The following is a 23,573-nucleotide window of genomic DNA, read 5'->3' as shown; positions in this document are numbered from 1 at the left end:
AGGTATATACATGAGGGTTTCCTTGTTTGGATTAGCTAGCGCTTTGACGCTCGTTATCCCTCCCCCTTTCAGGTAATGAACCAGGAGCCCGGAGAGTCGCAGGTTGATGGCGATGCACTTTAGCTTCACCCGTTTATTTTAGTTATATTTTTCTTTTGATCTCCACTGTAGATTGTTGTTAGACATTTGAGAGTTTATTCTAGAAGTTGTAAAGGTTGTGTGTGTTTGTGGAAAATTTGCAGTAAAAGAAATAATGAAAGAAAAATTGATTTGTATTCTCTCAAAATCGATTACAATTTGGATTCCAATTACAAAAGAGAGAAGAATGAATTTGATTCTCCCATTTGTTTAAAACTGGGTTCTTCACGGTGGCGATGGAGTGCCTCTTTCGAATGCTCGCGTCGAATTTGCTCTCCGTTGATGATCCGCACGTCTTGATTCACTGGAACATGGTCTTCTCCTCACGATTTGACGTTGTGGAGAACTTGCGTGGTAAGTTTGAAAATAACTCTTAACGAGTTAATAACTCAGAGCGAGTTTTAGAAGGACTTGCCAAGCAAGTTTTGAACTCTGATCGAGTTGATAACTCTGAACGAGTTGATAACTCTGAATGAGTTTGAAACTCTATGGAAGAGTTGATTTAACCGAAATTCAGTTATAAGCCAAGGACGAGCTCCTTGCTTCTGAAATTGAGGATGATCTCCGTTGGAGAATGATGCCGATCTCCCCGATCCACCAAACCGGCCTAAGATCTCTTCTTTGTTACCCAAAAAAGAAGGATCTGAACTCAGTTGAGTTTTGAGGTATTTATAGGAGATTAAGGGGGTGTAACCACCCCCTTAATTCGCTCCTGAGTGGGCAAGAATCCCTCAGATCGTGGGATAAACGGTTGTTAAGCCGTTCAACTTGTGTTTGAACAAGTCAAATGCCTAACTTGGCGTTCTGGGCCTTAACTCTGCACCTAAGGCTTGAGGCGCAGAGTTAAATCTCTGCTAGAGATTTGAAACGCAGAGGCCGCATGCGTTCTGGAAATTATGGACGCACAGGCCGCAGGCGGATTCGACTTTGGACTCGGGCAAGCGAGTCGCGTGAAAGGCGAATTTCCGCTATTCCAACTGATATCAACTCGTGCAGGCGAGTCGATTATTCAGGCGAATCTGGAACCGAGCACGTTTGACGACTATACGGCTTAGGCAGGCGACTTCTTGAGGGCGAATTTCCTGTAGGCTTATCAGAGGTATTTTTTACCGTCTACAAGCGCATCAGCAGCGCAAGTTCACCTAAACTGGCTTGCGTGGGGTCTGGAATACTTTGAACCAGAGTGTCGCGGCGCACCAGCAGGAGCTCAGCAAGGCAAGGGCCCGAACCAGCAGCAGCAGCGGTAGCAGGGCAAAGTTCAGGGCCAGCAGACGAGACTTGAGGCACCGCCAGCAGCACAGAGGACTGAGGGGCAGATTCGTGCAGTTCAGGAGGTTCCTCAGGGGTAGATAGTACCATATTCTCTAGCACTAGTAGCAGAGCAGTCTCTAACCACAGGCAGAGTATATGCGGTAGTACCGCGTGATCATGGAGCTAGTGGAGCGGTGGTAGAGGGTACGTTTCTTGTGAATTCTTTTCCCGCCCGTATTCTCTTCGATTCGGGAGCTTAGCATTCCTTCATTTCACATGATTTTATGTCTAGACTCTAGCTCGTAGCTCAGCCATTAGACACCCCTTTATCAGTTTCCATCCCTTTAGGTGAGATATCGCTTCTGGAGAGCGTTTGTAGGAGGTGTACTATCAGTCTAGATGAGTCAAAGTTTGTGGTTGATTTGATAGTGTTGCATATGTCCGAGTTCGATGTCATCCTTGGTATGGATTGGTTGTCTTCCTATCATGTTAGTATTGACTGCTTTGCAAAGACAGTCAATTTGCGGACGTACGATGGGTCCGAGATGATTGTGGCAACCTCTCAGGGCAACCATTTTGCGGATTTATTTCTGGCGTACATCAAAGAGGTGATGCGACGGGATCAGGGTGCTGATTTAGTGGAGACTAGAGTTGTCTCAGAGTATCAGGATGTCTTTCAGGACATACCTGGACTACCTCCTGTGAGAGATGTTGAGTTCTATATTGAGTTGCAGCCAGGCACAGCCCCGATATCCCGCGCACCCTATCGCATGGCATCAGCTGAGATGAGGGAGCTTCAGACCCAGTTGGACGAGTTGTTAGCTCAGGGTTTTATTAGTCGGAGTCATTCTCTGTAGGGCGCACCGGTCCTCTTCGTGAAGAAGAAGGACGGTAGTATGAGATTGTGCATTGATTATAGGGAGTTGAACAAGGTCACTATCCGGAATATGTACCCATTGCCTAGGATTGATGACTTGTTCGACCAGCTTCAGGAAGCACTGTTTTTCTCAAAGATTGATCTTCGTTCTGGTTATCATCAGTTGCGGGTTCGGGAGATGGATATTCCGAAAACCGCCTTTCTTACTCGATATGGATCTTTCGAGTTCATGGTCATGCCATTCGGACTGACCAATGCACCCTACTCGATATGGATCTTTCGAGTTCATGGTCATGCCATTCGGACTGACCAATGCACCCGCGGTATTCATAGACTTGATGAACCGGGTTTTCCGTCCCTTCTTAGATCAGTTCGTGATTGTTTTTATCGACGACATCCTTATTTATTCGAGATCGGAGGCAGACCACGAGGAGCACCTACGATTAGCTTTGAGGACTCTGCAGGAACATCAATTATATGTCAAGTTCAGCAAGTATGAATTTTGGCTTTCAGAAGTCAGATTTCTCGGCCACGTTATCAGTAGAGAGGGCATAGCAGTGGACCCAGCTAAGGTTACAGCAGTTCTTGATTGGGAATGGCCAAAGACGGTGACAGAGATTCGTAGCTTCTTGGGCTTAGCCAGCTATTACAGGAAGTTCATCCAAAAATTCTCGAAGATTTCGACGCCACTTACACACCTTACGAAGAAGGGTGTACAGTTTATTTGGAGTGCGGAGTGCCATAAGGCCTTTGATATCTTGAAGACTAAGTTGACTTCAGTGCCAGTTTTAACTATTCCGAGCAGCGACAAGATATTTGTGGTCTACACAGATGCATCATTGGTAGGTTTAGGAGGCGTCTTGATGCAGACTCAGAGGGTAGTAGCATATATCTCACGGCAGTTGAGGGTATATGAGCAGAACTATCCCACTCATGATTTGGAGTTAGCAACAGTGATATTTGCACTGAAGTCTTGGAGACATTACTTGTTTGGAGTGCAATTTGAGCTGTTCACAGACCACCAGAGTCTGAAGTATCTTTTCTCTCAGAAGGAACTCAACCAGAGACAGAGGAGATGGATTGAGTTTATCAAGGATTACGAGTTCGCGATTCAGTATCATCCGGGGAAGGCGAATGTCGTAGCAGATGCTTTGAGTAGGAAGCGTCGACATCGGGTTTTAGCTTTGAGGTGTTTATTGTATAGAAATCTTCTTACTCTTAGCCAGTTTGATTTCAAACTCGAGATTGGTGGAACCAGTGCGTTTTTAGGAGCTGTGTCAGTTCAGTCATCATGGAGTACCAGAGTAGTCAGAGCTCAGCTAGAAGACTCTTGGATTCAAATCCGAAAGGAGGAGATTTCCAAAGAGCCTAAGGCTGATTGGACCATTGGAGTAGATGGAGGTCTTCGGATGAAGGGTGTAGGCATCGAAAATTGTCTATAGGTCTCCACAAATGGCTCAGTGTTAAGGAACGACAATGAAAATTACCATCCGATCCACAGGAGTTCGATTGACGTCGATGAACGATTGAAGTGAATCGACGAACGACGTGAGCCGATAGAATTTCGGAATAACGGAGGCATAGGCCAATCGGGAACCCTGCGATGTTCGCAAAAAGAACAACGCCCTTCGTGTCTCGTTCATTCTACAGATAATCCAACCATTGGAGCTGATAAAACTCTTCGTCAGACTTCCAACGCACTTCGAATCACTAAAATCCGAGTTCGGACGAAGAATTTACAGCAGAAGCGGACGAATGCACCTCAACGGAATGTCTCGGAAATTCCGAGACACCCCCAGGGGTGTCTCGGAAATTCCGAGACACCCTAGGGGTGTCTCGGATTTTCTGAGACACCCCAGGGGTGTCCCAACGCCCTAGGTGCCCTCATTGCCTATAAATAGGAACCTTAGACCTCACTTTTGGAGGATCTGGAATTTTGGAGAAGAGGCGAAGCCCTGCTACAGTGAAGAGTGGTCGAGCGCTTCAACACAAGGGAGTTCTTCATCACCCGCATCCGTTCCTTAGCATTACCCCTCGTCGGTAATCCTAAGAAGAACAAATATCTCGCTTTATCCGAGATAAGCGCTCCAAGTTTCTAGATCTCCTCGCGGATCGACGAAGCTCTGCCCGATTTTTCTAGATCAGATCTGATTGCCAGGTAGTCCATGGATATCGACGTCCCCGTCACAGGCTAAAGACCCACACAAGCAAGAGACGATAAACGGATCTTGCGTTTATTTTCAAGAAAGTTGTAATTTTTATTTTCGTTATTTGAATTCATTTGTAACGTTTGAAGTTTTAATGAAATCAATGATGAAGGCAACTTTTGACGAAAACAAGCTGGCGACCACAGTGGGAGCCAACAGCCTCGCTGCCGAGGCTGGCGGGACGCAACCGGCATTCAAGATCCGGGGGAATGAAGAAATCGAATACGAGTTCGATCAATAAAAGTTTGAAGAGTACCTCTCTTCCTCCTCCTCCAGATCCGCCTCTCCAAACAGGCGCAGGAAGACCTGCGCCCGCACCACGCGACGTCCCCGCGTCGTCCAACGTGGTCGAGACCGCAGATCCGGACTTCTCCTCCGCCGAGAAGATGGCTACTGAAGACGCTCCAGCATTGTCAAAGAGAGCATGGCAAAGACGGCGTCAACGCCTTGCTCGTCAGCTGGCCAAGGCTTTGGAGCTGATGGACGGGATCCGCTATAATGTGGATCTAAAATCCAGGCAGTGCCGGGAACAACAACGGCGAACAACCAACTCCTCCTCCAAGACAAAAACGAACGAATGGGTTCATGTCAAGAGGACCCGCTCCACCCTCGAGGAGCGAATCAAGAAGCGTCGAGCATTGCTCGCACATGCCCGAGCCCTTTTGCAGAAAGCGAAAGAAATGCAGAGGGGAGAAGCAGTGGAGAAGCCGCCTAAGCGCAAGCAAGTTTGGGTGCCAAAGACAAAACCAGCACTTAAGGCAAAAGTGGGCGGAGTTATCATCCAGCCTATTTCAAATCCAGATCTCGTTTCCCTTGACCCCGCACCTACGACGGAGTCAGGAAAGAACGTGGATCTCACTAAATCCAGGGGTCCTTTGAAGGGTCGCCTCGATCCTGAAGATCGAGGTAAAGCACCCGTCAAGGAGCGATTGGGACCGTTGAAAAGTCCCCAAACAACAGTCAAGACTGGGAGTCGTACTAACAAAGGGAAAGCCCCTATTACCGACCGCATTGGATTGCGAGTCGAAGTTCAAGAGCCCGTTGGACTTCCACGCTCTCAAAGGCGTAAAAGTGAACGAGTGACTCTTGGAGAAGCAAATAAAGCGTCGCGTCCCCAGAGGGAAACATATTTGTCTGATAACGATGTTACACCTGGGAAGGCGTGCCAACACTTTATGGGTTGCTCCAGTTATCAAACTGATGAGCTGTACTATAGGGCTGGGGGTGCGAATAAATTCCAAAAAAGAAATGATCGAGACACGGAGCCTCATTGTCCGTGTGCCAACATAATCAAAGCAGTATTATCGGAATGCTGCTGTTCTAAAACCCCAAAAAGAGTCTCGGTGTTTGAGAGAATCTCTACCAGGGCGTCCGAGGCCAAACCAAGGCATTTCCAAAGGAGGAAACCCATTCGCCAAGATGATGAATTTCCAGAAGTGTCCGTCAATATGACCGGCAGAAGGAAATCGACGCAACACTTAAACCCAGATCAGTTTGCCGATGTATCCCGGCGTATGACTCGGTTGCGGTCAGGAATCAATAAGCGAAAGAATTACCAAAAGATACAAAAGGGACTTCCTTCGGAAGAGGAGGCATCAGATGCTGGTTCAGACTCCTACTCGGCTATAGCATCCGATGACACGGCGTCTAGTGCGGGACAGCCCTACGAATCACTTATGATCAGCGCCGAACAAGTAAGCAAGATGCTTGAAGAGGCCATGACTAAGCAGAAGGAAGCTTTCAAATTCGAGATGGAGATGGCCATGCAGCAGATGAGAGAGATGCATGACCAGCAAATCGCGGCACTGACAACTCACCAAGGAGAACCCAGTCGTCGCAATAATCCGAATCAAGAGGAGAATGAACGGGAAGAGGATAATGCCAATATGAATATCCCTCCCGTCAACAACGACAATGGAAGCGGTCCCGTGGATGATAATGCAAAAGAGGACCACGTTACCTCTCCCCGAAGCCACTCGAAGACAGGTACGAGTGAAGACAAGAAGATGAAGGACTTGGAGAGCAAAATCAACGCGTTGATGAATGCTCAAGAAGTGAAAAGGTCCGGCATACCATGTCCATACCCAAGGGAGTGGGAATCAATACCATATCCGGCAAAGTTCAATTTAATCAATTTTACGCCGTTTGAGTGAAAGGGTTCCCCTACCCAACACTTAATATATTTTAAGTCTCATCTAGGAATCATCTCCGACAATGAACCTTTGATGGTACGGTCATTCGTTGGCACTCTTCGCGGAGCGGCCTTCGATTGGTATCGTCGCCTCAAGCCGGGGAGTATCAGCAGTTGGGACGACATGGAGGATATGTTTCTGACGAACTTCTTCGACGACGACACTGAGGTCTCAATCGGCACTCTGTTTGATGAGAAGCAGAAGAATGGTGAGACAGTCGAAAACTTCGTGAAGAGGTTCCGAAATAAAGCAATGAATTGTAGGGATCCAATCAGCGAAGATTTCATCCTCGAGACCTGTCATAACAATCTTTCATTGGACATCCTGGAAGCCATGGGAATGGCACCGCCAAAGACCTAGAAGGATTTGAAGGTGCGAGGAGAACGAGCCGAACGATTCCTTAAAAGGAAGAAGGCAGAAAGGGGCCAAATAGCCAATAATGCTCCGCAACCAAACTTCGTCCCTAAGGGAAAAGGAAAAGCCCTGTCATAATAATCTTTCATTGGACATCCTCGAAGCTATGGGAATGGCACCGCCAAAGACCTGGAAGGATCTGAAGGTGCGTGGGGAACGAGCCGAACGATTCCTTAAGAGGAAGAAGGCAGAAAGGGGCCAAATAGCAAATAACGCTCCGCAACAGAACTTTGTCCCTAAGGGAAAAGCACATGCGAATGCTGTGGACGCGAATCAAACATTCGAGGTGCAAGCGCAACCACAACAGCGGCAACAAAAGGCGCCTCAACAATCAAGGTCCCAACAGCAATCCCGAAGGCAGCAAAAGACTTCGGAACCAAAACTCCAAAAAGAGTATTCCTTCAAGGACGAAGACATTCCGGTCATCTTCGAATCCCTCCTTGAAAACAACAAGATCAAGCTACCACCTATCGTCAATCAGGAGGAAGCTGACAATACTGCGGATCCGAAGTACTGCGCATATCACAGGAGGATCCTTCATCCCACCAAGGCGTGCTTTACTTTAAAGAACAGCATCCAAATCCTGATTGAAGCCGGCGTTATAACGCTAGGGTAAGCCATTTGAGAACGGCAAGACTCCGACAAAGTATACGAGTATAAACTGCTTCTCAACACTCCGAAGAGTATACGAGTATAAACTGCTTCTCAATCCTCTAACAGGTGTACGAGTATAAACTGCTTCTCAACACTCCGAAGAGTATACGAGTATAAACTGCTTCTCAACACTCCGAAGAGTATACGAGTATAAACTGCTTCTCAACACTCCAAAGAGTATACGAGTATAAACTAGAGGAAGCTGGGGGTAGATGATTTATATAACGGGAAGTTCCTAAAGAATCATATATTCTCAAGGATAACCTGAACATGCGATTGAGGATAACGTACTCCTCGTTACACCCAGTTTTGCAAGAAAGCTGGGGGTGGATAATTCGTGTAACGGGAAGTTCCGGAAAGAATGTTAATACTCTTAGGGATCACCCGATTAATATAAACAAAGTGATGAACACTAAGTCCCCTACCGATCAGACTAATTGACGGTGGGACCACCAAATTCTATCAAATTCAAACTTCCGCTATGTTCGTGCACTCAAAACTTTTATAGTTAGAGTCCGGATATAATCTGGTCAAACCTTCATACAGTTAGGACCACAACCAAAATCTCCTCTCGATTCCCCCAATGAACGAGAGGTTCACAAATCGAGCGATCAAACCTTCCTACAGTTAGGATTGTCTCAAACCTCTCAATTGGTCAAACCTTCTTACAGTTAAGACCACAGTCAAAATCTCCTCTCGATTCCTCCAATGAACGAGAGGTTCACTTTCAAATCAAGTGATCAAACCTTCCTACAGTTAGGGTCACCTCAAACCCCCATTTGGCTAAACCTTCCTACAGTTAGGGTCAAAACCATAATTCACTCTCGATAAATGAGAAATTCGTCTTTAGTTCGGTAATCAAACCTTCCGACAGTTAGGGTTATTTGAATCTTTTCGATTCTCAGAGTGGAGATCCCACTTTTAGTTTCACCATTCCGGATTCTGGGGGTGGAGATCCCACCTCGAGTCTCCTTTTCAGCTGAAGATAGAATATAAAATTCTTCTTCTTCAGTGTCGGGAGATAGAATATAAAATTCTTCCTCTCCCATTTTTACCCTGAGAAAAGACACAATTCCCAACTTCCAATCCGTGCACTTTGTGCACGGGGAATTTTATCTCAACTCCTAAATAGAGATAAGCCTACGCCTAACACGCGTTGCCGGTTTAGTCTTTCACCGATTGAAAAAGACACCAAGGTCTAAACTTGGGGAATTTTATCCTGAAGCCTAAGTAGGGATGAGTCAACACCTAACAGGTGTTGCCGGGTAGTCTATTCCCGTAACAAGGGCGAAGTCTATGTATTCAAAATCATAGTATTAAGTCTAAGAGAAGCAATTCTCTTAGCACAACGTTACATGTGAAACGGGTTTTAATAATTCACATGCTAGCCCGATTCAAACGGTAATCGGTAAAGGCACGTCAAACCCGTTGATGGCTGAGGGTTTGCCAAAAATCCCAAAGGGGTTTGCCAAAAATCCCAAAGTCTATGTCTAACACGCATTGCCGGTTAGTCTTTGACCGTAAAAAGGACAAAAGACCACATATTCAACATTGTGGCAGATTGTTGTTAATAACACCATAATCCATGCCTTTTATGCATGAGGAATTTTATCCCGAAGCCTAAGTAGGGGTAAGTTAACGCCTAACACGCGTTGCCGGTTTAGTCTTTCACCGATTGAAGAAGACATCAGAATTCCAGTCTGGGGAATTTCATCCCGAAGCCTAAGGAGGGATGAGTACGCCTAACACGCGTTGCCCCGGTTTAGTCTTTCACCGATTGAAAAAGACACCAGAATCCAGTCTGGGGAATTTTATCCCGAAGCCTAAGCAGGGATAAGCCAACGCCTAACACGCGTTGCCGGTTTAGTCTTTTACCGATTGAAGAAGACACCAGAATCCGAGTCTGGGGATTTTTATCCTGAATCCTAAGTAAGGATAAGTCAGCGCCTAACACGCGTTGCCGGGTAGTCTATTCCCGTGAGAAAGACGAAGCCTAGAGCTTAAACTGTGTATACTCTAGTAAACGTACGAGTATAAACTGTGTCAACGTACGACGTTCAAAACCCTAGGGTCAACGCCGGTCAACGCGTAACCCTAGGTCAACGCCAGTCAACGCGTTGCGACCAAAAGTCAACGTTCGACGATTCAAAACCCTAGGGTCAACGCCAGTCAACGCGTAACCCCAGGTCAATGCCAGTCAACGCGTTGCGACCAAAAGTCAACGTTCGACTTTTCAAAACCCTAGGGTCAACGCCGGGCAACGCGTAACCCCAGGTCAACGCCGGTCAACGCGTAACCCTAAGTCAACGCTAGTCAACGCGTTGTAACCAAAAGTCAACGTTCGACGATTCAAAACCCTAGGGTCAACGCCGGTCAACGCGTAACCCCAGGTCAACGCCAGTCAACGCGTTGCGACCAAAAGTCAACGTTCGACGATTCAAAACCCTAGGGTCAACGCCGGTCAACGCGTAACCCTAGGTCAACGCCAGTCAACGCGTTGCAACCAAAGTCAACGTTCGACGATTCGGAACCCTAGGGTCAACGCCGGTCAACGTGTAACCCTAGGTCAACGCCAGTCAACGCGTTGCAACGAAAGTCAACGTTCGAGGATTCGAAATCCACACAAGTCAACGTTCGACGATTCAAAACCCTAGGGTCAACGCCGGTCAACGCGTAACCCTAGGTCAACGCCAGTCAACGCGTTGCAACCAAAGTCAACGTTTGACGATTCGAACCCCTAGGGTCAACGCCGGTCAACGCGTAACCCTAGGTCAACGCCAGTCAACGCGTTGCAACGAAAGTCAACGTTCGAGGGTGCGAAATCCACACAAGTCAACGTTCGACGATTCGAAACCCTAGGGTCAACGCCGGTCAACGCGTAACCCTAGGTCAACGCCAGTCAACGCGTTGTGACCAAAAAGTCAAAGTTCGACGATCGAAACCCTAAGGTCAACGCGTAACCCTAGGTCAACGCCAGTTCAACGCGTTTGCGACCCAAAAAGTCAACATTTGACGTTCAAAACCCTAAGGTCAACGCCGGTCAACGCGTAACCCTAGGTCAACGCCAGTCAACGTGTTGCAACAAAAAGTCAACATATTGTGATCCGAAACCCTAAGTCAAACACAATGTGATTGGAGGGAGCTTCAAAGTCAACTCAATGACACGAGCCAAACTCAATTCATCAGCTGCAGACTCGAGACTCCGACGACGGCCAGACGATAAACGCAGCGCCAGAAGAACCTCGGCTATTCGTCAAAGCATCGAATAGACTGAAAATCGAAGGAGCCAAGAGTTGAAGCTAACTATAGGTCCTAGTGCCGACTGAAGGCTAGACCAATCACATCCAAAGTATTCCAGCCTCTTCTATAAAAGAAACGAGTCCGGAACGCTTTGGAGGGGGTATCTGTAGGCATCGAAAATTGCCTATAGGTCTCCACGAATGGCTCAGTGTTAAGGAACGATAATGAACGTCACCATCCGATCCACAGGAGTTCAATTGATGTCGATGAACGATTGAAGTGAATCGACGAACGATGTGAGCCGATAGAATTTCGGAATAACGGAGGCACGGGCCAATCGGGAACCCTGTGCTGTTCGCAAAAAGAACAACGCCCTTCGTGTCTCGTTCATTCTACAGATAATCCAACCATTGGAGCTGATAAAACTCTTTGTCAGACTTCCAACGCACTTCGAATCACTAAAATCCGAGTTCGGACGAAGAATTTACAGCGGAAGCGGACGAATGCACCTCAACGGAATGTCTCGGAAATTCCGAGATACCCCCAGGGGTGTCTCAGAAATTCCGAGACACCCCAGGGGTGTCTCGAAAATTCCGAGACACCCTAGGGGTGTCTCGAATTTTCTGAGACACCCCAGGGGTGTCTAGGCTTTGCCTAGACACCCCAGGGGTGTCCTAACGCCCTAGGTGCCCTCATTGCCTATAAATAGGAACCTTAGACCTCATTTTTGGAGGATCTGGAATTTTGGAGAAGAGGCGAAGCCCTGCTGCAGTGAAGAGTGGTCGAGTGCTTCAACACAAGGGAGTTCTTCATCACCCACATCCGTTCCTTAGCATTACCCCTCGTCGGTAATCCTAAGAAGAGCAAATATCTCGCTTTATCCGAGATAGGCGCTTCAAGTTTCTAGATCTCCTCGCGGATCGACGAAGCTCTGCCCGATTTTTCTGGATCAGATCTGATTGTCAGGTAGTCCACGGATATCGACGTCCCCGTCACAGGCTAAAGACCCACGCAAGCAAGAGACGATAAACGGGTCTTGCATTTATTTTCAAGAAAGTTGTAATTTTTATTTTCGTTATTTGAATTCATTTGTAACGTTTGAAGTTTTAATGAAATCAATGATGAAGGCAACTTTTGACGAAAACAAAGGGTAGGCTGGTTATGCTATCTAGTGTCGAGCTAAAGAGAGAGTTATTTGATGAGGCACATCGTACTAGGTACACAGTACATCCAGGGACCACTAAGATGTATAAGGACTTGAAGAGACACTTCTGGTGGAGTGGTATGCATCGAGAGATTTCAGAGTATGTGGCTAAGTGTTTTACCTGTCAGCAAGTGAAGGCAGAGCATCAGAGACCAGTAGGAACACTTCAGCCTTTACCCATCTCAGAGTGGAAATGGACGGATATTTCTATGGACTTTATTGTAGGGTTGCCGAAGTCGAAGAAGGGGAATGATTCTGTTTGGGTGATCGTGGACCGGTTGACGAAGTCAGCACATTTTATTCCAGTGAGGACTACATATACAGCTGAAGCGTATGCACGGATGTTTATTTGGGAGATAGTCCGACTTCATGGAGTTCCTGATACGATTGTGTCGGATCGAGGTTCAGTGTTCACTTCACATTTTTGGAAGTGTTTCCAGGATTCTTTCGGCAGCATGTTATCTTACAGTAGTGTATTCCACCCACAGACAGATGGTCAGACGGAGAGGGTGAATCAGGTGTTGGAGGACATGTTACGGGCTTGCATCATTGACTTTCAGGGTAACTGGGAGGAGCATATTCCACTGATAGAGTTTGCTTATAACAATAGTTATCAAGCGACGATCGGTATGGCCCCATATAAGGCATTGTACAGGAGACCTTGTAGATCACCGATATGTTGGGCAGAATAGGAGGATAGCTTAATACTTGGACCAGAGCTAGTGAAACAGACTACTGAGAAGGTAGCCTTGATCAGAGAGAGGATTCTAGCCACCCAGAGTCGGCAAAAGAGTTATACAGATAAGAGACGAAGACCTTTGGAGTTTCAGGTTGGAGATGCGGTTATGTTGAAGGTATCGCCGATGAAAGGCGTTCAGCGATTCAGAAGACAGGGAAAGCTTGTACTGAGATATATTGGACCCTTCCGGATTTTGGAGCGCATTGGAGTTGTGTCATACAGGCTAGATCTTCCAACATCGATATCTAGTATACACAATGTGTTTCATGTTTCTATGCTCAAGAAACACTTACATGATGAGGAGCAACAACGAGTATTGGATGCACCTGAGATTAAACTTTAGGAGGATTTGACTACTATTGAGATTCTAGTTTGTATTCTTGCCAGGGAGGACAAGAGGCTTAGAAACAAAATGATTCCTTTAGTAAAAGTTTGGTGGAACCGAAGAGGCGTTGAGGAGACTTCTTGGGAGCGCGAAGAGGACATGCGTCACGACTACCCACATATGTTTGAGCAGGTAAATTAAAGTTTGTTTTTGTATGATTTATATATAACTTATAGATTCAATTATGGCGATGTTTATACTTAATACTAAAATGAGGGTATTACCACTTATCTCCTAAGTACTCGGAACATATGGTATATATATAAGGGGTTCCTTGTTTGGATTTTTCGCTTGATGTACCTGTTCCATTTAGTTAGGGGTTAAGTGGGGGTATTTACATTTTAGATGGTTAAGTGTGGACATCGAAGATGATTTTCGAGAGCGCGAAGATGCTATGTAGCGCTACTTCCTACATTTATTGAGGAAGTGGATGGATTTATGTGTGCGATTATTTATGTAGTTATATTTAGGTTTAACTCTAGAAAGAGGATATTTCCGCTTAATTCATAATCTTATAGAACACACGGTATATATATGAGGGGTTCTTTGTTTGGATTTTTCGCCCGACGTACTAGTTCTATTTGATTAAGGGTTGAGTGGGAATATAATCATCCTGGATTGTTAAATATAAATTTTATTATATGCTTGTCTAGAGTAATATTATTTGTTTAAATATGCTTTATGAATTTCGAGGACGAAATCCTTTTAAGGGGGAAGAATGTAAAACCCCGTATTTTGTTAGAAGTATATGTGAACTGTTAGTGATAAATAGTTCTATTTATGGTAAATGACTTGAGGTCATTGATATACTTGGTAACAAGTTATTAGACATGTATGAGTACGGTTTCATAGAGTTTGTGCATTGGTTTTGTCTGAATAACAAAAACATGCACGAATCTGGAAATAAATGTCTGCTCAGTCGACTAATGAGTCGACTGATGAGTCGACCAATGAGTCGACTGACGGGCTGAATTCAAGTTTTTCTTTTCTTTTGCGGGTTTGGTTTGGTTTGTTTCGGGTTTGACCGCTTACATAAAAACTCTCCTACCCAAAACCAACCCAAAAACTCATCAGACCCCAGAGAAAACCCTAGCCCCCTCTATCCTCTCAAACCCTAGCTCGTTCTTGATGATTTTTGGGGAATTTTCGGAGGATTTCAGGGAGTTTTGACGAGGTGCAGCGAAGGGGATCTTTCTCTCTCAGATTCAGGGGTCGTTCTAACATATCAGAGGCGAGTAACATCTCGCCCAGCCCTCACCCACTGTTTGTATAGTTTCTATGAGTTTTTATTGAGTAACATCTCGCCCAGCCCTCACCCACTGTTTGTATAGTTTCTATGAGTTTTTATTTCAGATTTTTGAGCCTAAAACATATCTCACCCACTGTTTGTATAGTTTCTATGAGTTTTTATTTCAGATTTTTGAGCCTAAAACATATTTTGTGCATAAAAATAGATGCTTTAATGGTTTCAACACGTTTTTAAACATGAAGATATATGTTCAGGGTTTTAATGTAAGATATTACATGCAAATCTTTCATTTCTGTTGATATACATGTGTTAGAATCGAATATTATTGTTGGACATGATTAAAGAGAACCTTAGTTTATTAATTTTTGCAGATACCATCGTAAGCAGAAAACTGAGGATTTTCTGCTCAGTCGACCAATAAGTCGACTCATGAGTCGACTTATGAGTCGACTGATGAGTCGACTGATGAGTCGACTGATAGGGAAAACTTCAGTTTTGTGTTTTGTCTGGTTGACCAATGAGTCGACCAATTCTAGTCGACTCATGGGTCGACTGATAAGGAGGTTTTTAATATTTCTTCAGTTTGGATCTGTTGGAGTTATTTCAGTTTAACTTAAACTATTTATGTTGGTTTATTGTTATTGCGTGCTTTAATATGAGCGGGAAGTCACCTCGAATGACGAGTATTAGAAACTTATTATAACATGTATCTTTATATGTGAGATGACATGCGGACATGAGTTTAGGTTTGCGCACCGTGACACGTGAGAAATTAGGGTATATGCTCCTGTTCATATAATTCATCTAGTCCATGTGTTGGGCAATTACGGTGTGTAGTCCATATGTTGGAAATTTATTACATTCAGTCCATGTGTTGGACAGTTTTCATATGCAGTCCATGTGTTGGACATCCACTACATCAGTTTAGTTGGACAGTTTTCATATGCAGTCCATGTGTTGGACATCCACTACATCAGTTTAGACCTTGAGAGTTTACACTGACACTTACATAGGCTGGACATGACTTAGACCTTGAGAGTTTACACTGACACTTACATAGGCTGGACATGACACTTATATGAGTTGTGACACGATACCGTAATATAGTCTGAGATGAGTTTGCCTTCTTTTATTAATTTTCTTGCATTAGATTTTGGGTTTGGTATTTAGGGATGTACAACTTGAGCTACAAGGTATATACATGAGGGTTTCCTTGTTTGGATTATTTCGCTCGACGTACCTATGCTCGAGTTGTAACTCCCTAAATACTAAAGTCCTCTTATTCATAGGTATTTACAATCTGAGCTACATGGTATATACATGAGGGTTTTCTTGTTTGGATTATTTCGCTCGATGTACTTATGCTCACGTTGCAATTACCTAAATAGGATTTGTGATTTTATATATATGTTATAACAGTATTTTCTGTATACAACGAGCCCTTTTTCTTGGGGTTGGTTGTGATGTTGCTCGCTAACGCTTGACGCTCGTTGTCTCTTCCCCTTTCAGGTAACGAACCAGGAGCCCGGAGAGTCGCAGGTTGATGGCGAGGCACTTTAGCTTCAGCTATTCTATTATAGTTATATTTTACTTTTGAGCTCCACTGTAGGCTTTTGTTTAGACATTTTAAGAGTTTATTTCTAGAAGTTGTAAAGACTGTGTGCCTTATTTCCTCCTTTTCAGACTTTATGTATTTGAGACTTGTTGGAACTTTAGTTTATTCATTTCAGGCATTGAGTTCTATTTCAGTATGTTGGATGATGAAATATCTATTTGATCACTATCATTTCATCAGTTATCTCTTGTATTTATCTTCTACTTGCTTTGTACCTACATCTGTTATTGATCCTACTAGAGAGATAGTAATTGTGATGGTGAAACATGTTATTACACGGTGTGATGCATGGCAGGTTTGACATTCTTGGTTTCACCTTGGACTGCAGCCTTGCGTGAACCTAGTGGCGTCACAATAGGCTCTCTGCTTCTTCTTCTGATTTTTGCTTCTTCAAGCTCCTAAAAAACTATACTTCATTAGCAATATCTGCAAACGATCGCACACACAAGAACTCTCATAGTTCTTCACTTTCCCCACTCAAGTTTACCACCTGACTTGACCGTTAAAGGAACCACGGAGTGAAAGCACCCTAGAGCGCGGAGGGGGGGGGGAATAGGGTTTATACTAATCTAATCCGATTTAATGCTAACTAAATATAATTAACAAATTATCCTAACAAATAAGATATCCAATAACTTATATGTGCAAGGATATGTAAACTAAGGGCACATAGACATGAGAAATGGCAATATAGAATGAATGAATAATGAGCACAAATAAATACGCCAATGCAAACTCAAACAAGCAATACGATCACGAAGTTCGGTCCCCTCGACCTACGTCTCTACTCCTCACTTCCGGGGAGAATCCACTATCACAATGGGTTTTCAACGTTCACCCAAAAATGTTTACACCTCACAATCTCGGTTTTCTAGCTCGCCGAAAACTTTCACAACTCACACTCTTACAGTCACACTTTACATCCTCTAAGTATAAGTCTCTAGCATGTGTCCTTCCTCAAGTGCTCAGAATTACAACCTCTCTCTAGGCTTTACTACCAATGTCACTCCTCTTGGAACCGACCCCATCTCTCACCACACACTTCTCTCGGTGTACAAGTGTATTACAAAATGATACACAATAAAAGCTCACTAACAAATGATTGTTCCCTAAACAAGGTGAGAACTCAATGAAGCCCAACTCAATGTTACAATCTCTCACAACCCCAAATATACTATGTATGAAAATACTAAAAGCTCAAGTGGGTATGTGTAACAAAGAGAATAAAAAAATCAAAACTAAACTCAAATATGAAATCTAGCTTAATAACAGTGATAATCCACCAAGTATATAAATGTAAAGCTAGAGTTTGAGTTTAGAAAACCTCTCCAATGAATAAACAAGAGAGAGAGAGAGAGAGAGAGAGAGAGAGAGAGAGAGAGAGAGATGAGATGAATCTCAAACACCAAAGGATGATCCCTTCTAACTCTTGTGAAAATTTCTTCACAAACCAAACAAACACTAAAACAAACTTAAACAAATCTTAAACTCTTGTAAACTTGTTTTAAACCTTTTTTTTTTGTAGATGAAAATAGTTATGGCAAAGGGGTATATACAGGATAAAAACCAAAGCCCAAAAACTAAGAAAACCCAGGAAAAAAGACAAAAAACAAAAAACAAAAAGCTAGAAAAACTAGCTATTAGAGGTCGTCAGTCGACTGATGAACAATATCAGTCGACTAATGAGTTGACCGTTATAGGCAGCTCATTGGTCGACTGAAGACATCATCAGTCAACTGATAGTTTATCAGTCACAAAAACAAAAACTTTTACACTTTCCAGATGACTTCATCAGTCGACTGATAAAATCCATCAGTCAACTGAAAACAAGTTATCAGCCAGAAACAAATAATAAATCTGATTTTTAAACCTCTTTTAAAAATAACAAATAAATTTCAAAAAATATAAAACTTTGGAAAATGATTATAAACATAATAATAAACATGTTACAAAAAGAATTTTTCAAATTGCACTTCCCAAATGAGAAATATATTCATTTTTCAAAAAGTCCAAAAACATGAAAAGTCAACACACTTGTTTTTGACATTTTGACTTAAACAAAGTTTGAAACTTTATGAAATGATTATATAGACTTGGTAAAAGATATGAAATATTGTTATTAAGTTCATAAACCATGAATATAATATTTTAATAAAAATACACATGTTTTGCAAACTTTAAAAACAATAAACATGATTTCATTGAACTAAATCAACTCGATATTGATGGAATCATATATAAGCATATAAACATGAAACAAATATGATTTTTCAATTATATTCATTTGTTTCATATTTAAACTTGAAAACCAAAAACCAAAACTTGTGTGTATATATATATATATATACAACTATATATATATATATATAAACCAAATACGTGTATGTGTGTATATGATTGAGCTTTAAGTACAAACACACAAGTATAAACCTAAAACTAAATTACCCAAGCTATCTAGATCTTCAATATAAAACTTGACTTGGTAAACTTTACGGATGAAGTTTGATCTTGAATCTTGACTTGAAATGTATTGCTTTACTCCACTATTCCTTCCATCTTCCAATGTATATGATTGTGAATGCTCGATTCCATCCATCCTCAAACTTATTGTTTGTCTAGAATACCTAATAAGAAAATACAAACACTAGACATACAATATTAGGGATTGTTTATAAATCATCATCAAAACAAAAAGGCCAACAGGGGGAACCAGTCCCCGTCCTCTCACAGGTTTTTATATGTGTAGGCTCCAACCACTCAACTCAGAAACGAATATTCGGGGAAGGAAGCATCTCCTCATCAACTTCACCATCATCCACCAATTTAATTGACTGTGTGATCATTTAACGTCAACAATGAGTAAAGCTGAGGACTTATGCAACAAATATAATTGACTTTAACTAGGTATTGGTTTTATTGGGGCATGAAGCATCAATTTATTAATATGTAGTTTAGGAGTAGGTATGAATTGAAGCTTGAAGACCCATATTCTTAAGAGTAGTGATCAATGTACTAACTTTTCTACTACTTTGGCATTACCATAAACAAAAGAGTGGGGTCCTTGTATATCGGGTTTTATTGGGACAGAGAGCATCAATTTATTAATATGTAGTCCAGGAGTATGTATGAATTGAAGCTTGAAGACCGATATTCTTAAGAGTAGTGATAAGTGTACTATAACTTTTCTACTACTTTGACATTACCACAAATAAAAGAGTGTGGTCCTTCCTTAAAAATAGTATTAAAAATGGTGATTCATCACGACCGCACTCTTTTGTTTGTGGTTGTGTCAAAACAGTAGAAAAATTATAAGGCACTAAACGTTGCTAGTACTCTATTCTTAGACTTGGTTTAGTAGAGGGGGAAGTAAGGTAGAGGAAGGGATAAAATTTTAAGTGCATTTTTGTAGAGGGTGTTAAGAAGAGAAGGTAGGGTAAGGGAAAGTGGGGTAGTGTAGGGGATAACTTAAAATGAACTAAAAATGAGGAAAGAGAAGAATCTCTCCAAATAGGAGGGGTTCAAGAATAGAGAGAAAGTGAACTATAAATTATAAATTAATGTGTTTTCTCTCTTCTTTCTTTCTACCAAACAATAAACAAAAGAAGCGTTGCACCTCATTACACCTTTCATTTATCTTACCTGCCCTCATCATGCACCCTACTAAATCATGCCTTACTTCGTTTTTTTTTTGTGTGTGTGGGGTGGGGTGGTGTTGGGGTTGGGGGTGGGGTGGGGTGGGTGATTAAGGAAACAAATAAGAGGCTATTTCAATTAAAGTTACGCTCATTAAGAGCCTGGGTAATTTTATTATTATTATTATTATTATTATTATTAATTAAAAAAAAAGATATTGGTGATGTTGTGGATGATGACAAGAAAATAAAGTTCATCGCCTGATAGAATTATTGTTTTTTTTTTATATTTTTACACACGATTGGTTGGAGTTGTCATCCAATTGGAATTGTTTAGTGCTAGTTGAACCAAAATATGTTTACGTGGATAAGAGTTGATATACATTTAATACAAATGGTTGCAGTTGCGTTCCGTTTGCAATTGGTGTTTGTTTAATGCAACTTAATTAATTTAAATCAATTATAACAACCAAATCTTAATTTAGCTGGCTGGAATACCTTTGTGGTATTCCATCCTTTTTCTCAAAAAAAAATTTAAATCAATTATGATAAATTGTATATCTGTTTGTGCTGATAGAGTTGATGATTTCTGAACAACTTTCAAATTTAGAACCTTAAACTGAGCATAAACATCATTAGGGATACAACTCATACAAGCTTGATATAAAGGACCGAAAATAGGTTTATTTATGTCCCTGTTTTGTTACCCCACGAAAGTATAACATCGAAAATCACATCCAAAAATTTTCTATCTCTATTCTTTAGTTAATATCTTTTTTCCTGTTGTGTATGTTTTACTCTTTTTTCTGCAGCACGATAAAATTATCTAATATATTTATTGATTTATAAAGGGGGAAATTGGTATTTGAATCACCAATTATCCTCCCTTTATATATATAAAGGGAAATTAGTGGAATTCCTATATGCATAGAAAAATTAACACGTGACATATTATAAAAATATAAAAAGTTAACATGTGTCATAATATAAGTATCGACATACATCTTTATCCTATTGGAAGATGACATATGGACACGTGTCATATTATAAAGATATAAAAAGTCAACATGTGTCATAGCGTAAGTATCAACATGTCTCTTTTTCCTATTAGAAGGTAACATATGGACAATCTCATCAAATCTTCATTCGTAATTAGAAAAATTCTAATAATCAAATATTTTTCTAATCTTTATCAGATTATAACAGTCCATAGTTTAAAAAATCTCATAAAATACTATAAGTTATTTATATGCCCATATTTATTAAAAAACAGAGTATATATAAAAAAAATAGAAAAGAAAAAGTAGCAATTTAAAAGAAAAATTCCTTTCAATTAAATCTAAAAGGACGTTCATAAGACTCAAGAAAAAACCTCCAGAGACGTATAAAAAAAATTTAACCTTCTAGACTTACCTGTACGATCAAAATACTGAGTTAGTATAATTTCATATTATCCATGCACCACACATTTATCCAAACAGTAACTTTAGGGGTGTGTGAGGACAAAATTACCCTTCTCCCAAATCAAATCAGGCCAAGTTCAAAATGGCATTTTCGGCAATCCAACTCTCAAAATTACTGTTTAGAAGTGAATACAGCAAACATGCACATTTAGATGGATAGATAGATTAGCAATTGCGAACCCCACTTATTGAGTGGACGTGGCTTATCTAGAAAAAACTTTAACGGCAGACATCACTAACGACGTCAACTAACGGAGACCGAACCCTCCGCTACCTCGACCTTTCCGACGCCTCACGAGACTTCCTAGTTCCTCCCAACAAGGAGAGAAAGCAAGCGTTGCCGTTCAAGGCACGCCTTTACAGCTCATACCGTACACGTGTCGCGTTCTTATTGGGTTTCTCTAACGACTTAGGTCGGCAACCTCGGCTATAAATTAAGCCCCAATTCTATTTTTTTCCCTCATCAAAATCTTTCTCAAGCGCCGCGAATATCTCCGATCGTTCTCTTATCAAGGTTCGTTCAGAGATTCTATATTCAACATTTTTTTCTATTTATTTTTTGCGTTTTTTTTTCAGATCCCTAGATTTATATCTGTGGTATTTCTTAGACCCTGTTGAGATCCGTAGATTTTAGATCTGTGATTCTCCTTGGCCCTAATTTAATTGTTTGATCTCAACGATCTAGGATTCGTGTTTTTGGATTTTGGCCATGATAATATGACGATGTTGGGTCTGATGGGATTGAAATCTCCAGGAGTTGTGATAAATAATTTTGTCTTCATGGGTTTAGGGCTTTTGGTTACAATTCTAATAGATCGTCTCAATTTAAGAGATTGTTTCTGTTATTGTGAGATTTTTGTGAAATTATGATAACATAAAAAATATGTCTTAGATCTGATTGATTTGGGAACTGTCTGAACTTTTGATGGGTAATTTTTTTATGAACAAATTTTTTAAACAGACCCATTCTAACTTTTTATTTTCAAAACCGACTCTTTTTTTTTTTTTTTACCAAAACCGACCCGATTTTGTGATTAGCAGACTAATCACCTTCCTAAATAGTCGGGGTTGGCAACCCCGACTATTTAGGACATTAATTTTTAGGGTTTAATGCTTCTAATTAGGGTTTAACACCGTCCTAAATAGTCGGGGTTGCCAACCCCGACTATTTAGGAAGGTGATTAGTCTGCTAATCACAAAATCGGGTCGGTTTTGGTAAATAAAAAAAAAAGAGTCGGTTTTGAAAATAAAAAGTTGGAATGGGTCTGTTTAAAAAATTTGTTCTAAAGAAAAAATTAAGAAAAATAAGACCGACCCGGCCTCGAGAGAGCGCAGATGCAATGGAGAGGGCGATGCTAGGTTTTTCCGCCACCTGCAAAAATAAAAAAAAAATCAGGGAATAAAAATTGAAAACTCTGGGCTTTGGGCGCCATGAGAGAGAGAGAGATCACCATGAGGACTTTGGACGCCATCGGGGGAAGAGAGAGAGAGAGAGAGAGGGAGAGGAAATTTACTGAAGCTTTTCTCTCCCCTTTTCTGAGGGTGAACCGGAGGTGGAACCGGTTTTCATCGGGTCAATTTCACGAGACCGCCTGAGAGTGGGAGTCTTTTCACAAAGCACCTTAAACTTTGTTTATCTCGCATGGCCCCCTGAACTTTAAGTTGCAGCGAGAACCCCCGTGAACTTTGAAATTTTCTCATAGGACCCCTGCACATGATTTGCAAATAAATAGAATTTTTATTTGAGAGAAAAATTTAAAACCTAGAGGAGATTTTATGTTGCTTACAAATGACAAATGATATATTATGAGCTTTTCCGCTCAAAAACATCTTAATTACTTGTAATGTACGGGTAGGGGTCCGGTGAGAAAAGGTTAAGTCCATCCGGGTTTTGGTAGACACCCAAAATTTATGAGGTTATGTGAAAAAACCTTCAAAGCATAGATAGTAATTGCTAGGCGTAGAATTGAACCAATAACAAACTGTTCGACTATTATTCGTCCAGCTATTTAATGAAATTCGGTAATCTCATTTAATAGTAATCAAAATAATTTTAGTATTTTTTTCATTAACAGATAGAAACTAACCAAATACATATAAATAAATTTACAATATAGATAATTTGGAGGACAAATTTACAAATACAGATAATTTGGTGGGTGATATAACTGTAATCAAGGAAATTAAAAGTTGTGTATTGCATCTATCTATATTACTATATAAAAAACTTAGTGGGGGTATCAAAAAGTTTGAAGGACATTTTACATTCTAATAGAAATGTGATGGGTATATAGGTAATTCTACCTTCTTTTT

General features: G+C 41.6%; 1 protein-coding gene across 1 annotated transcript in view; it reads left to right on the top strand.

Annotated features, from left to right (window-relative positions):
- The window catches only part of LOC109833350 (polyubiquitin), a 6,810-nt gene continuing 4,948 nt past the window's right edge, over window positions 21,712-23,573 (top strand). Inside the window, exon 1 of the mRNA XM_020400997.1 lies at window positions 21,712-21,774. The gene's annotated coding sequence lies outside the window, so the exon portion shown is untranslated. The remainder of the gene's footprint in view (window positions 21,775-23,573) is intronic.

This window comes from Asparagus officinalis, chromosome 3, assembly GCF_001876935.1.
Source record: "Asparagus officinalis chromosome 3, Aspof.V1, whole genome shotgun sequence".
NCBI lineage: Eukaryota > Viridiplantae > Streptophyta > Magnoliopsida > Asparagales > Asparagaceae > Asparagus > Asparagus officinalis.
Note: the sequence above shows the minus strand (reverse complement) of the source record. Positions and strands in the feature narration are given on the sequence as shown.